This window comes from Prionailurus viverrinus, chromosome B4, assembly GCF_022837055.1.
Source record: "Prionailurus viverrinus isolate Anna chromosome B4, UM_Priviv_1.0, whole genome shotgun sequence".
In the NCBI taxonomy this organism is placed as follows: Eukaryota; Metazoa; Chordata; class Mammalia; order Carnivora; family Felidae; genus Prionailurus; species Prionailurus viverrinus.
In genome coordinates this window covers 108876254-108892780 of record NC_062567.1, presented here as the reverse complement: position 1 = coordinate 108892780, position 16527 = coordinate 108876254, and the positions used below count along the sequence as shown (strand labels likewise).

General features: G+C 37.7%; 1 protein-coding gene and 1 pseudogene across 2 annotated transcripts in view; one reads left to right on the top strand and one right to left on the bottom strand.

Annotated features, from left to right (window-relative positions):
* Positions 1 to 16527, top strand: part of POC1B (POC1 centriolar protein B) — a 97780-nt gene that overhangs the window by 64564 nt on the left and 16689 nt on the right. The gene's annotated exons all lie outside the window — the stretch shown is intronic.
* Positions 10122 to 10971, bottom strand: LOC125169545 (heterogeneous nuclear ribonucleoprotein A1-like; annotated as a pseudogene).

The following is a 16527-nucleotide window of genomic DNA, read 5'->3' as shown; positions in this document are numbered from 1 at the left end:
AGTAGAAGGTCCCATACTGTGGGTATACATGCTCAAGCATAGGTAAAACTCAGTTGCTTTGAACCGACCCTGATCATTTGCATTTCAAATGGATTTTTACAACTGGAGAATGTTTTAGTATAATTTACCTTTAAAAAAAAATAATTCCTCCAGCGTTTTCTCTTTCCTTTGCATGAGTTAATGATGGCTGCCATAAAGCCCGGCTTGTGTATTACATGTACATTTTAAATTGCCTTCCAAATCGCTACAGGATTTTGCTAGGTTTCGGTGTTTATGGTGGCAAAATTCTTTTACTTTTCATGTATTTGTTTGGATTATTTTACTAAAGCACATACAAGTTACTTGTTGTTTGTTTTGAGTTGAAGGGGAGATGGAGAAGGAATGCCAGTCATTTCCTCTTCTTTTTCAGAATATCTTTTTAATGAACACTCCTCTTCTCTCCTTTGAACAAACCATCTCAAGTTAGCTGGGGGCCCCTAAGTGCCCAGTTTCCAATAATCCAGCCTATTTCCTTTGTTTCTCTAGCCCCAGAGAGGTAGTTGTTTCATGCATTTACTATTTCTTCTTACCTCCATGCTCCCTTTTAGCCTTTACAGGCTTCCAAACTCTGTTTAACCAGTTCCCTGTATTAAATTCTCTCTGTTAAAATAACTGTTGTGATTTCTGTTTTCCTGCTGAATCCTAAATGATCATCCTAAAGATCCTAAATCATCTTTAAAAAAAATACTAAGATGTACTGTCAAAGACTTCAGATAATTTCATTTTCAAGTTATTTTTATTCCAGCATTATTTATAATAACAAAAAGATGGACACAAATCAAATGTCCTTTTAGAGAGTATTAGTTAAATAAAAGCATAGTATATATCAGTAGATGGATTATTATTTTTTTTTAGTAGATGGATTATTATATAGCCATACCATATTTAACAACAGCTAAATACAATGTGTGTGATTCTGGATTTGATCCTTGGTCAGTGGGAAAATTGCTATATAAGGACATGATTAAGACAATTGGCAAAAATGTAATATGGGCTGAATATTAGATAATAGTATCAGTGCTAAATTTCTATTTATGGAAACGGTCTTGTCCTTAGGAAATATCCACTATAGTAATTTAGATAAAAGAGGCATAGTGTCTATAGCTTCTCCCAAAAGATTCAGAAAAAAAAAAAAATAGATAATGATATACCAGATGTGGGAAAATATCAACACATGAATCTAGATGGATATATGAGAGTCCTTTTCATTAGTTTTGCAACTTTTCTGTATGTTTAAAACTATTTCAAAGTGAGAGTTAAAAATCACTTATAGGGGCGCCTGGGTGGCTCAGTCGGTTAAGCGTCCGACTTCGGCTCAGGTCATGATCTCACAGTCCGTGAGTTCGAGCCCCGCGTCGGGCTCTGTGCTGCCAGCTCAGAGCCTGGAGCCTGTTTCAGATTCTGTGTCTCCCTCTCTCTGACCCTCCCCCATTCATGCTCTGTCTCTCTCTGTCTCAAAAGTAAATAAACATTTAAAAAAAAAATTTTTTTTAATCACTTATATATCTTTATAGGGAAGTGTGATTTTTATTTTTCAAAGTTTTTAAATATGAATTTTATTTATCTTTGTGTTAAGTGAAAAAAGTATTATGAGCAATATGATTCTAATTTTGTCAAGGGAAACAAGTATTTTTATCCATTTAGTGGAATTCTTAGCATCTTGTATGTATTTTATACTAACCTGGGCATCTGAAATTTGCCCAAGGTCATCCGGTCAGTGTGTAACAAAACTGGATTTTGAACTCTATCTAGCTTTAGAGAGTGTGCTTTTAACCACTGTGTAGTGTGAATATGTATGTTGAAAAAAAAAAAGCAGTAACTTCTCCTAATTATACAAAGAATGAAAAGTAGTAAAAAAAAAAAAAATGAGAAAACACATGTACACCCTCACACAAAATACAAGAAACAGAAAATTACCAGGAAACAACTGTTGGTAACATGTAAAATATAGTCTCCCAGGAGAAGGTTGCTGCTGTTAGAAGCTCAGAGACTTGAAGAAGAGGCCCTGCCCTCCAAGCTCAGAGGACAGACCCAGCAGAGGCGGACCCAGACTTGTGAGGGGCACGGCCACCTGGAGCTCGTGCCTCGGTCAGGGTCAAGGCTGTTGTGGGAAGAGGCTGACTCAAGCAGCAATCAAACAGGGGGAAGAGTCTCTCTCCTCTGACCTCTGGCCTCCTTTTGGCAAAGCCTACCAAGGAAGCCACTGGAAAGAGAAAGCTGTAGCTCGCAGAGAGGCCCAGTGTCAGCATCACAAAACAAAGTTTGAATGGTGGATTTGGAACCAAGAAGCACACTCTGTGCGAGGAATTACTGAATCAAAGGATAGGAACTTTAGGGTCTCCCGGGGCACTCCGTGGGTTAAGCCTCTGACTCTTGATTTCAGCTCAGGTCTTGATCTCATGGTTCATGAGATCGAGCCACTCCTTGGGATTTGTGCCGGCAGCACAGGGCCTGCTTGGGAGTTTCTCTCTCTCCCTCTCTCTCCCTCTCCCTCTGCCCCTCCCCCGCTTTCTCTCTCTCTCAAAATAAATAAGTAAACCTTAAAAAAAAGAAGGATAAGAACTTAAAAACAAACTGTAAGTCAAGTTCGCTCTAGAATGTGTATACAAATTTGGATTCCCACTAATAATCTATGGGAGTGCCCATTTCCCATACCTTAAAACATATATATCAGGTGTTATATTTATTTAATTATTAATTGTTTAATTTTTAAAAAGTCTTTGTAATAGGTGTTAATTTTTTTTAACAACTTGTGAGCTTTTTAAAAATACTCATTTTTTGCAAAAACTGGGTATAGTTATAATATGTACAATGTGATGTTTTAATATATCAATACATTGTGAAATGAGTACCACTGTCGAAATAATTAACCTATCTGTTGTCTCCCATGGTTACCATTTTGATGTGTGTGGTAAGAACCGTGACTTGTGAGCTTTGACTTCTTTTCCTATTTCTACTCATTTGTATTTCTCAGAATTGCCTATTTGTATGTTTTGGCCATTTTTCTATTGTTTTGCTCATTTTAAAATTGGTCATTTTATTTTTTTTTAAGTTTATTTTATTTATTGAGAGTGGGAGAGAGAGAGAGAATGAGCAGGGGTCAGGGGAGAGAGGGAGGGAGAGAATCCCAAGGAGGCTCTGTGCTGTTAGCACAGAGCCCAGTGCAGGGCTTGATCCCACAAACTGCAAAATCCTGACCTGAGCAGAAACCAAGAGTGGGATGCTTAACTGACAGAGCCACCCAGGTGCCCCAGATCCTTAGGCCATTTTAATTAATAAGGTTGACCCCCTTTGCTATCTACAGTATGTTTTCTTTGTTATCTCCCCTTGAATTCTCTTTCTGATTATTGATAGGTTTAGTTGCATTAATTCTTGAAAAATATGGGGCGCCTGGGTGGCACAGTCGGTTAAGCGTCCGACTTCAGCCAGGTCACGATCTCGCGGTCCGTGGTTTCGAGCCCCACATCGGGCTCTGGGCTGATGGCTCAGAGCCTGGAGCCTGTTTCCGATTCTGTGTCTCCCTCTCTCTCTGCCCCTCCCCCGTTCATGCTTTGTCTCTCTCTGTCCCAAAAATAAATAAACGTTGAAAAAAAAATATTTAAAAAAAAAAAAAGAAAGAAAAGAAAAATATCATTAATTTAATTTTATGGTTTCTTTGGAGTTGATGCAGAGAAAGTCCTTCCCTACTCCCCGAATATATCTCTAGCTACTCTTCTTAAGGTTTTATTTTTGGCAATTAGATCTTAAATTCTAAATCAATTAATTTTGATCATAAGGTACATATTTGTAGTTAACAAAGTTACCTTCCATTTGTATTGTTGCTTCCCTTACTGATTTCTACTTTCTTAAAACTAAACTGTTATATACTTGTATCTGAGACTTTGTCTTCTGTCTTACTGATCTGTTTGTTCTCGATCTATTATCATACCTTTTTCATTATTGTTGCTTCAAGTATTTCTTCAAAATATAGTGCACAAGCTTTTCCTTCAAATGTTTCTTGGATATTCTGGCCTGTTATTTATCCATATGAACTTTAGAATTATTTTGTCAGTTCTCCAAAAACATCCTTTTAGAATGTTGATGGGTGTTGCATTCCATTTATAAAATAATTTGAAAAGGATTGCCAACGTTACCATCTTGTGTTTGCTCATCCAGGTATATAGTATTATAGACATTAGGAGCATTCTCCTTACATGCCTGTGGTTTCCATAAAAACAGCCACCATTTTATGTACGACTAAACATTTTATCTCCTTCTTGAGAATGCACATAGACTCTCTCCACAAATTAGTGTTAAAGAGGTGGAAGTAACCAAAGTCACACCAACTATGAAGTGATGGAGGCAAGCTAGGGCCAAGATGGGACTAAATCCGGAGCTCAAACTCTGACCTCCTACACTCTACTTCTGCCCAAATACTTAAGCTACCCAGACCACATGACTTGTCATTTTGTATCCTAGTTTTAGCTTCCTTGTTATCAACATGGCTTATCCTGTAAATACGTTTTCACTGTTGTGTAATATAGTAGTCAAAAAAGCCTAATGAGTATTTTTGGGGGGAGAGAGGGGGGACAAGTATTGAGGACCTCTGGTTGGGAGCATATGGAGAAATAGGCCCTAGTGTCAATGCTTATAAATAATTGGTTGCAGAGCCTACTTTGGGATTTTATACATTACCTATTCCCACTTGCCTGAGTACTTAAATCTTCTGCATATACCAGACTTTAGCAAGCACACACATCCTTAGCTTAGTATTAGAACCCTCACCAAAGAGAATTGTGTTTGAGACACACTGTCTCTCATTGATTATCCAGGAGGTGTGCCATATGGTGTGCTCATCATAGCTTATTCAAGCCTGATTGTGTGGATATAGCTTCCTGGTAAGAACGGTTGAGCTATCATATCTTTAAATCCCATTTATAATCATATTATGGCTCTACCTCCTTGACGGGGCTTTGTTGTGAGGTCTCTTTTCCTGCTCCCCCCAGATCCACAACCTCATCCTATTAACTGGTTTTCATTTTTATTTTGTTCATTGTTTTTTAAGAAAGGATACTCTTTGTGGCAGGAATTGTAAGTGCGTAAGTTTTCTTTGGTGGTGTTAATGCTATTGGTGTGTGCAGGTTTTATTTCCTTTGTAGAATAGATGATAACATCAGTTTCCATCAGATTTGGTTACATGTGATTTTTATTAAGTGAATCCTGTTTTCCACTGACTTTTATTTATTTATGTATTTTATTATATTTTTCCCCCCACTGACTTTTATTTTTAAATGGAGCTAGGTTTTCTTGGTGAATATCCTTAGTTTGCTGGGCTAGAAATCTTGTGAGCAGTGCTCGAAAGTCTCCCCAAACTCAGAATATTTTATTTGTTTGTTTCTATTGATTTGAGGCACTTTTTCAGCTGTACACTTATTTGCAGAATCCTAGCCATCTCCTCCAAACTTTCTTTGTCTCTTGCTGTTATTATTTCTTAGATCACAGAGTTCCAAAGGATCCAGTCCTTCCACGTTCTCTGCTCCTCAGACCCCCCTCGTATCTCCTCTTTGGGAGCCATTATGTAACAGAATTGTGTTACAGTGTCTTACCTTGTCCCCATAGGTGGGGACGTCTTGTGGTTCACTTGGACCACTTCTGTTTGAAGCTTCAGGTTCAGTAAAGTGGATCTGTGCCCTACTTTGTCCATTCTGTAAAATTATATTATGTAAAATGAATTCATTTTGAGTGACGTCTAGTATCAGGCAAATTACCATGCTGAGAAATGTTATTCCAAATTCTGAAATATGAACTTTGGGATAATAATTAATAACTTAATGAAATTTGGGGATGATAAATAATTACAATAATTTCTTATCTGAAACAGAATTGGAAATGCATTATTAATATAAAGTGAAGACAGTTGTGTGCTTGGGAAAATCAATGGAAAATTTGAAAAATTTGACTAAGAAATGTACTCTCCCAGATTTGTACTTTTAGAAAATTCTGTGTACTTTCTGTATAATTCAGTACACAGTAAAATTACTGAAAAAAATCAAGATGTTGGTGCTATTTAAAAAGTTATGTTGTTCTTTTTTTAAGAAATCATTTATATGTGTGAGTATTCTGTGAAGCATAAATGCATAAAACTATGGCTATTTACCGGGGCACCTGGGTGGCTCAGTCGGTTGAGCATCTGACTCTTGGTTTCAGCTCAGGTCATCATCTTCTAGCTTCATGGGTTCGAGCCCTGCATTGGGCTCTGCACTGGCAGTACAGAGCCTGTTTGGGATTCTCTCTCTCTCTCTCTCTCTCTCTGTCCCTCCCCCACTCACAATGGCTCTGTCTGTCTCAAAATAAACAAACAAAAATAAATAAATAAATAAAATCCACTTAAAGAAAAAAAAAAGCTATGGCTATTTACATTTTGGGCATGAATATATCAGAGGGTCACAGCCTTTACTCCCACCTCTGGGAAAAACAGTCACTTTCTGGTATACAATTAAGTGACATGAACAATCTCAATGCAAATAAGAGTATCGTTAAAGAAATACATCGCCATTTTTCAAATTGAGTATACTAATAGGTTTACCAAACAGAATTGAGAAAAAAAAATTAATTTCAAATAAATGATAAAATAAATTATCTCTTCTCTGAAGTATACTTAAAACTGTATATTTAGAGAGCAACAATTTTCTCTGAGATGTATTATTAACATTTTAATAAAGTGTTAACATCTTTTTATTTGTGCGACTGAGCTAGTACTATTTTAACTATTCGTTAGTCAACGGAAATGACATCCGTGGAGTTTGTATCTCAGACTATGTTTTGTTTATTTTTAGTTTTTGCTTTGGCACTTCCTCCAGGCAGTTCTCTCGGCAACTGTGACGTCGGTCCTGCCTGTCGTGTGTCTTACGCAGTTAAGCTCTTCCATTCTTTCATGCAGATATTCTAGCTCTTGTATCTAGCCATTAACTTCTATAATATTTCCAATAGCATTTTTAGTCAATTTTTTTCCCTAAACGCAAGAAGGATCGAGATTTTATGAGAATCTAGGCAATGAATTTTAAATGGAAAAAAAAATCAGAATGTACTAAAAGTTTTTGTCTTTTCCTCCTGCCTCTATCCCTGCTGGCGCCAAAATATTTCTCACACCAGTACGGGAGATTTGGATCTGGCCATGATAAGTAGAATTTGTTTTTTTTAACTCTGTTTCTGGTATACCTGGCACAAGAGCATCTGGAGTACTGGTCGACTGTACATGGAAACTGTGGCCAAAACCACACTTGTTATGATGAATAAAAAGGCCAGTACATATGGAACCATTTACTCTTTGGCCATGGGTCAGCAGGCCCCAGTTGAGTGACCCTTGGGAAGGAATAGAAGATCGCTCAGAGAACTAAGCACAGATGCGCTGGATTTCTGCAGGACTCGAGCTCAGGGTGGTGATCCTTGTGTTAGTGTCATGAAGGGAAGTGATTCGGCCTATGAGGAGTGGGCTCAATAAGCATCGTTCATTCATTTCTCAAAAATGAATGTTCCAGGTCCTAGTGGAAGCAGGAGTCTGGGGAGAAGGATGCATGTAGGTTATAATGGTAAGCAACAGATATCATGGCGAATTATATGGTACGGTCAGAGTATGAATTGGGGGCATTTGACTACATCAAGTGTGGGGGGTAAGGTGGAATCACAGAACATTCCCCTGCAAAGACATTTGACTTGTCTTCCTATTCAAAATGTCGTCCACGCGTGGTTTGCTTGAGCATTACCAGGAACCTTCTTAGAAATGCAGATTCTCCAGTCCTATCCTAGACCTGCTGAGTTAGACTCTGCATTTTAATAAGATTTACATTGAAATATGGGAAACACTGATCTGAAGCTTTAGCTGAAGTTGAGATGAGAGGGTTAGAAGTACTGGAGGATCCTAGACAGAGGGAACTGTGTGTGTAGAGACTGGCTCTCAGGGGAGCTGATATGCCTGAGGGACTGAAAAGAAGGCTGGAGCCCAGGGACGGATGGGACCATGTAGTATCCTGGCGGCCAAGAGAGGAGTGTTTCAAGGAAATGGTAATATCAACATAGCTGAAAGCCAAAAGAAGGACTGGAAAATGTTTGATGAGTTTAGCAGAGATTTGGAGGGCTTTTTCGATGGACTAATACAGGTGCAAACCAGTGTGAAGTGAGTTGGACAGTGACTACAAGGGGAAGGGTGAGCAAAAGAGACAGCTAGAATAGATTATTCTTTCCTTTTTATTCAATACATTTGCTGAGCATTGTTATATACCAAGCAGTGAGAATGTACAGATGAAAGACTAAGTCCAAAAATAGTGCTATATGCCTAAGTTGCTATGGGAGTGCATGAGCAGAGTGGCTAAATAAGGAATGTGTGTGTGTATGTGTGTGTGCGCACAAGCACACATATGTATGTGCAGACTAGAAAATTAGGATTGGGGACAGAAACTTTAATCAGAAATAACCTCCAAAACAGGGCTGATACTTGAGCAGATTCTTTAAGAATTTTTCTGATACAGGGAGCAAGGACAGAGCTCAGTTTCTACATAGACCAGAAGGCTTGAGAGGGGATGGTGAATTCAGAAAACTGTGGACATTACTGGTTGGCTGGATCGTGAATGACCTTGAATACCATTTGAAGCTTTTTGAATTCACCCTAAGAATCTTTGGAGGACCAGTGAAGGATTTTAAGCAGGAGAGTGATGAGCAAATCTGAATTTCAGAATACTCTGAAAATGTGTTAAGGGAGGGAGAAGAGGGAGGTGAGACTGGGGGCATAGAAAATTAGGGGGCAGTTGCAATGGTAATCCAGATACAAAGTGAGGAGTTCTTGATCTAGACGAGTAACATAGGGAATGAAGAAGAGGTGGCTGATCTTAAATTTGGAGCTGCTGGCTAAATAATGGCATGTTTACCAAGTTAGGAAATAGACATCGGTTGGGTATGGAGCATCCAGTCCAGATATAGATTTGAGAATCTTTAATTGATTGATCAAGCCATAAGGTTGCACAGGGCAATCCCTAAACTTCACTCTGTAGTAAATACTGTAGTGATTATGATGAACAGATGACCAGCGTTAATCTTACCCCATTCCTCAAGAGGGATCATTAGCAGACTGTTCTCTTTGAGAGATACTGGTTATCTGATACATACTGTGACTAAAATATGGAACAGATAAAACTGGTCATGTTTGACGGCTGTAAGTATTGGACCTGCTTTAGTGGTGGCACAGCTTCCTCTTTAAGAACTTCCTGCCTCTTCGTGTGTGTGCGTGTGGGAGTGCACGTCCGCACACAGATTATCCTGGTTGCTAACCACTCTTTTACACAGAGAATCTGGTTTATGTTCTCTTTGACTCATGGCACCTGTGAAAAGTATGTTTGAATTTTATGATAGTATTTGTTTTTTCCAGGAGGATATTAAGTCGTTTATTAGTTGTGCATGATAATGGATGATACATAAATTTCAGTCCCATCTATACTTTTATCTGATACCATAATTCAATTTGGATATATTGCATAGGATGTGCCAACAATCATATTAATCACCAAATAAACTCTGTGACTTTCCTTGGGTGACCCTTTCACCATGAACTCCAGGTCACAACACATCAACTGTCAGTTCAACTACGCCAAAGTTTTTGGAGACTGTGGCTTCCATGTCCAGGCACATCGCAAATAAATCTCAAATGGAACCTGGTATCACTCTGAAGGAATTCTAACTTTACATTATTGAGGTAGTTTACCAAGGTGGCTTCCGAGTAAGCTAACTTTACACACCCCTTTTTAAAAAAGACACATTGACTCAGCACCATGATCAGACTATTGCATTTAGCAATTTGCAGCATGGCTGCAACAAAACAAAACAACACAAAACAACAAAAACACCCTACATTAAAACCCTTTCTTGGAATGCCTTATATTGTCCACATGACAGAAAGTAAAACAACCTGTATATAATTAATCACAAATAGTCTTCGACTTTTCTGCCCATACACATAAGCATTGTCTAAAACATTTCTCTGTAACTGCTAGGCCCTGCTACCACTGTGCTTGGCTGAGTTCATAAATCTCTTGTAACCAGTAGCTTCCCTGTCACTTTTCTGGCTTTCCTCTCCTGCTAAGCTTGATTTCCTGGCAGTAATTAAAACCTTCTGCCACTGCCATAGCTACTGCTGCTGCTGGAACCACCATAGCCACCTTGGTTTCGTGGTTTGGCAAAGTATTGGCCTCTACCACCATAGTGGCCAGAGCTTCTGCCTCCAAAATGTCCTCCTTTTCTGGGTCCAGAATTTAAAGATTGTTGTAGTTACCCAAACCACCGCAGCTCCTGCCACCCCTAAAATGACTTTCCATCATTATCAAATGCAGTCTAGCCATCCCCTCTGCCACCATAACCACTACCACTTTGATAGCCACCAAAGCCACCTGACCAATGGATATTTCCTCCATGACCAAAGTTTCATTCCCACGAAAACCACCTTCGCGACCACCACCAAAGTTTCCTGAACCACTTTGCCATCTTTGGCTGGATGAAGCAGTAGCCATCTTTTGCTTAGATAGGGCTCCTCTTAGTTGTGGCCATTCACAGTGTGGTGTTTTTGAATGACAGTCTTGTCTACGGAGTCATGGTCATGAAAGGCTACAAAAGCAAAGTCCCTCTTGTTGCCACTGTCTCTGTCAGTCATGATGTCAGTCATTTCAACTTTTTCATACTGTTCAGAATAATCTCTTAGGTGATATTCTTCAATGTCTTCTCGAATGCCACCAACAATCTTTTTCACAAGTGGACACCAAGTCTCTGAGAATCTTCTCTTGAGAGAGCGCTCTTTGGTTCCACAATTCTTCCATCCACTTTGTGTGGCCTTGCATTTGTGGCTGCATCTACCACGGTGGCATATGTGACAAACCCAGAGCATCTGCAGTTCTTGGTGTTTGGATCTCTCATTACCACACAGTCCGTGAGCGTTCCCCATTGCTCAGAATGGCTCCTCAGACTCTCATCGGTTGTTTCAAAGTTCACATCTCCAATAAAGAGCTTACACAGCTGTTGGGACTCTTGGAGACTCTGACTTAGGCATGATGGGACAGGAAGGGAGACCTTAATGCTTACTCAGCAGTGTCTAGGGGTAGAAAGTGAGTTTTGTCACAGTATTTGAAAGTTATTTCTTTCAATTACCATGGGGGGGGGGGGAAATTAGTTAAAAAGTATGGTAATTAGTTAAAGAGAAAAAAAAATCTTTGTCTATAAATGCAGTCATTATTTTTATTGTATTTGGCTTCTGGATTTCTTCCACCAGCAAAATAAGAAAGGGGGAAACACCCACATCTTTTGACACACAAAAATGTAACAAAGAAAAATATTTTATCGCTATCAAAGAGTACGCTGTTATCATAGCATCTTATTTTCAGTTATTTATAATGAAATATCTGTTACTGATGGTCTACTCATAAGCTATTCTTCCTGGAGGTTTTATGCCATAATTTTCAACTACGTCCAGTTATATAATCTTCATCAAGGGGTTAAATATTTTAGATGAGATTCATATATTTAAATGTTTGATGTTAGATTGGCTTCCTGTATTAAAATCAGGAAACCATTTTTTATCCGTTAAAACGAAGAGACCAAATTTTTAAATAGGTGTTGTATCTTTGCCTACTAAATTTCTTTTAAAAATATTGCATACATTTTTCAGGCAACTGCCTGACAATGGAAAACTTGTTTGTTTGTTTGTTTTCTTTTTTAAAATTACATCTGCAAATGTCTTAATATTTTATTTTGATTTGTCAAACAGTGATTTTAATTTTACATGTGCATGCAGCATATACTTATTTACCATCAGATAGCATTTATTTACTATGGTTGATTCATTCATTTATTGAAATGCAACCAGCCCTTATATGGCTTATTATTTCATTTGGGAAACCAGACATATAAAGAGGAGTATAAAAGAGATCCTTGGAGTATAATAGATAGAGAAATATCTTTAATTCAACAAATTTTATTAATTTGTGTGACCCTTACACCTTATTCAGCAAAGTGTCACTGTGTAAAGAAAGGTAGCTATGGCTTCTGCCCTTCTAGAAGCTTGTAACTTAGATTGTATAAGATTTGGGACAGGACATAAGATGATACTGATGATGGTAGGTAAGTGAATACAAACTATATATTAAACTCTTCTATATTATTTATTTACTTATTTATTTATTATTTAAATGTTTATTTCTGAGAGAGAGACAAGAGTGTGAGCACGTGAGGGGCAGAGAGAGAGAGAGGGAGGCACAGAACCCAAAGCAGTCTCTGGGCTCTCAGCCTGACATGGGCCTCAAACCCACGAACTGCGGGATCGTGACCTGAGCCGAAGTCGGACGCTTAACTAGCTGAGCCACCCAGGTGCCCCTGTATTAAACTCTTTACCTACATTTTCACAACAACCTTATGATGTAGTTCAATATTGTCTTCTTCATTTTATAAGAGGAAACTAAGGCCTAGACAGGTCAAGTAATTTGTCCCATGTCATACAGTTAATACACAGAAGATACAGGGTTAACGGTCTGTGTGACTTGATGTCCCATTCACATGGCCACCATATTATAGCATAGAAAATTACATGATGTTACAAATAGCAGAAATGCAAGGAAAAATTGTTAATTGTCTTAAGAAGTAAAATTGAATTTTTATAGAGATTTAAATGAAGGGCAAATTTCATCTATTTGGGGAAGATAAGGAAAGACTTCACTATTTAGCAGATGCAAATTAAAGTCAACTAATACAATGTACACTGTGTATACTGAATTCTCATAGAAAGCTTTCACTCTCTGTTTTTTGAAAGGTTTAATGAATGATAAATAGACAGAAGAGTGGTTCTCATACCCAGCTGTGAATATATATAACTGTTATAATCACAGTTATTGTTAATTGTACTATAATATTCACATTATGCTACATGATGAATAGAACAATAAATAAATAAATACAATATTTGCTCTCTAAAAGATGTTCTGTAAAGCTTGCCAGTTTTCTGAATTGTAGCTTTGTTAAATGATTGGATAAATTCTTGTCTTAAAATTGCCTCTTCGTAGCATTAAAAAAACAAATACAGTAAGGGAGCTAAAGTCTTATTCAAGTGAGCAAAGCATGATTTACTTTGTGTGTACAATTGAAAAGAATTATCTCATGACTTTGAACACACAGCTCACTTCTTTTGAATCTGGCACTTGAAGAGTTTTGAGGAACAGAGAATAGAGCCTGTGAGAAGGAAATGGCATCATTTATCTCTGAGAATAACCAAGCTCAGGAAATAATTTTTCAAAAACATTTTCCAAATAATGCCCCTGATTCTAGGATAGCTTTATGTTTCACAAAAATACTGAGGATGGTTATTTGAGGATATACTTTGACTTGTTGATCTGGTTGGCTTTTTGTGTACAGATCTTTCTTGACTTCCCAACACTGTTACATCCTGATAAACTGCATTTAATACACCTAACCTGCCAAACATCATAGCTCAGCCTTGCCTATCTTAATTGTGCTAACTCCACATTAGCCTGCGGTTGGGCAAAATCATCTAACACAAAGCCTATTTTATAATGAGTTGTTGAATATCTTATGTAAGTTATTGAATATTGTACTGAAAACGAAAAACAGAATGGTTGAAAGTGTATCAGGTGTTTACCGTTGACATTGTGTGACTGACTGGGAGCTGTGGCTCATTGCCCTTGCCCAGAATCACCAGTGAGCATCATACCCCATGTATGTTGATAGCCCAGGAAAAGATCAAAATTTAAAATCTGAATTGTGATTCTACTGAATGTGTATTGCTGGTACACCATCATAAATTTGAAAAATTGTAATTTGAAACATCATCGTAAATTGGGCACTGTCTGAATAACTATTATGATACTAACATGGTAGTGATATATTTGCTTTTGAGGCACATATGTTAAGATTGAAATGATACAGAGAATACAGAATAACATGAAAATAATAAAACATTACATGGCATTTTTGGAATGTCATGTTTGTAGATAGGGTGGCTCAATGTCATTACGACGTTAATTCTCCTGAATAAATCTACAAATTCAAGGCAATTCTAATAAACCTCCCAGTAAGATTTTTTTTTAAAGATTTATTTATTTTTGAGAGAAAGCACAAACTGGGAAGGGGTGGTAGAGGGTACAGAAGATCCAAGGCAGGCAGGCTCTGTGCTGACAGCAGTGAGCACGATGTGGGGCTCGAACTCAAAAACCGTGAGATTAAGACTTGAGCCGAAGTCGGATGCTCAATCAACGGAGCCACCCAGGTGCACCACGCCCTCCCCCCCACCCCCGCTTTTTTTTTTTTTTTAACATTTATTTATTTTCCTCCCAGTAAGATTTTTAATGAAACCTAAAACGTTGGTTTTAAAGCTCATATGGAAGAGGAAGGGCCAAAAATAGCCAATTTTTGGAACAGGACAGTTTTGAAGAAATTTGAGGATTGGAGATTCATTAAGCTCTAAATGTGGTATTGTTACAGGGAGACAGAGAGCCCACAATGGGGAGCACATAAACAGAGGCACACAATTACAGATGGTCGGTCGTGAAAGGCCCGGCTTTGCAGACACATGAAGATGGACTGGTCACTAAATAGACCGTTCAGTAGATGCTGCTGGGACAACTGGCTAATTGGGAAAAAATATATGATTATTTTCTTACTTTTAGCCACAAACAAAATCAATACCAGAGGGGTTAAAGGCCTAAATGCAAAAAACAACACTCAGAACATCTAAAAGAAAACAGGAGAATATACTTATACATTCCTAGTGGGCAAGGATTCCTTAAACACAATACAAAATGCAAAAATTACAAAGGAAGATTTAGCAAATCTGACTACATTTAAAACAAAAACTTGTATGAATAAAGACAATCCCATAAAATAGAAATGAAGACAAACCACAGAGTAGGAGACATATTATACATATAAACAACAAAGTACTGGTATCCAGAATGTATAAAGAACTCTTAAATTAGGAAGAAGAGAGGTAGACCAATTAAAAAGTGGACAGAGGGTTTAAACAGACAATTTACAGAAGAATGATAATATACATATAAAATATACTCGAGTTACCAGTAATCATGGAAATGCACAGTGAAATGAAAACCATGGAATTCCATTTCCTGGCCATAATTTTGTTAAAATTTAAAATGTCTAACAATCAAATACTTATTTTGTAAAAAAAAGGGGAGATTGTCTTCTCATATGAGAATAAGTCTGGGTAATATTTCGGAAAATATGTGGTAAAACTATGACTTTTCCAGTCTAGAGAAACGGTTGCACTTGTATACAGGAGACATTTATAAGACTGCTCGTTGTAACCCTTAAGGCGAGTAGAAAGAATGTATAAATTGTAGATTAGTCGATCAGCGGAATAGTATTTGACAGTGAAAGTGAACTAGACTTGGCTGCATCACCATAGACAAATCAAAAACTGTTGATTTACAAAAAGTTCTAAAAGGATATAATACAGTAGCATTGCATTTTTTAAATATGTAGTTCTAATACATGCAAAAGTTGTACTATTATTTAGGGATGTCTACGGATGTGGTAAAAAGTAAAGGGACATGAGTTGGGATGATAGATAACATATTCAAGATGGTGTTATCTTTTAAAAGGGAAAGGAAAGAAGATAGATCAGAAAAGGGTCCGCTTCCTTTCTTAAGGTTGCTTTAATATTCTCTAAACATTTTTACTGAAAATTTTAAAGCATAGTTGGCACTTTTTAAAAAGACAGTTGCTAGTTGGATAAAAGAGAAGGATTACTGATTCATCCAAAAATGTTAGTAATGGGGCACCCGTTAAGCATCTGACTCTTGATCTCAGCTCGGGACCTGATCTCAGGATTGTAAGTTCAAGCCCCACATTGGGCTCCATGCTGGGCATGGAGCCTACCTAAAGAAATGTTAGGATTGCAGTGAGGTTGCGTTTCTTATTCACTCATGTTTTAATTTCTCTCGGTTGCTGTTGTGCACACAGAGAAGGGCAGTTTTCTAAAAGGTGAACAGATGGCTCTTTTGAGACATGTGGGTGAAACTAAACCAAATATGGCTTTCCACGTCAAACTTCCATTTTCTCCAAGATGTAATACTTGAATATAAAATATCTTTAAGAAACACATCATTGTATAATATAAGCTATTACCTGCCTCAAAATTTAGATACACGCACGTGCATGCACCTTTTTTAAACAAAGAGTGAAGTGTCATAGTTTGCGTTTGCCTAATCATGTAAGAGGTAAATTCGTATAAGGCCGTTTTTGTACAGATTTTATATGTCCTCGTTGTATCCTGCAAGTTCGTGTATCCTTCAAAGTTAATAAGCTTCTCTAGAGATGAGAATGAAGATTAAAGACAAAGACAGACAGTTGATTTGTTGCCACAGCTGCCTTTTCCAAGGGGATTGAATTAAACATTCAGATGTTATAGTTGATAGCTGCATGGGGATGTGTTTTTCAAGTCTTCTGACA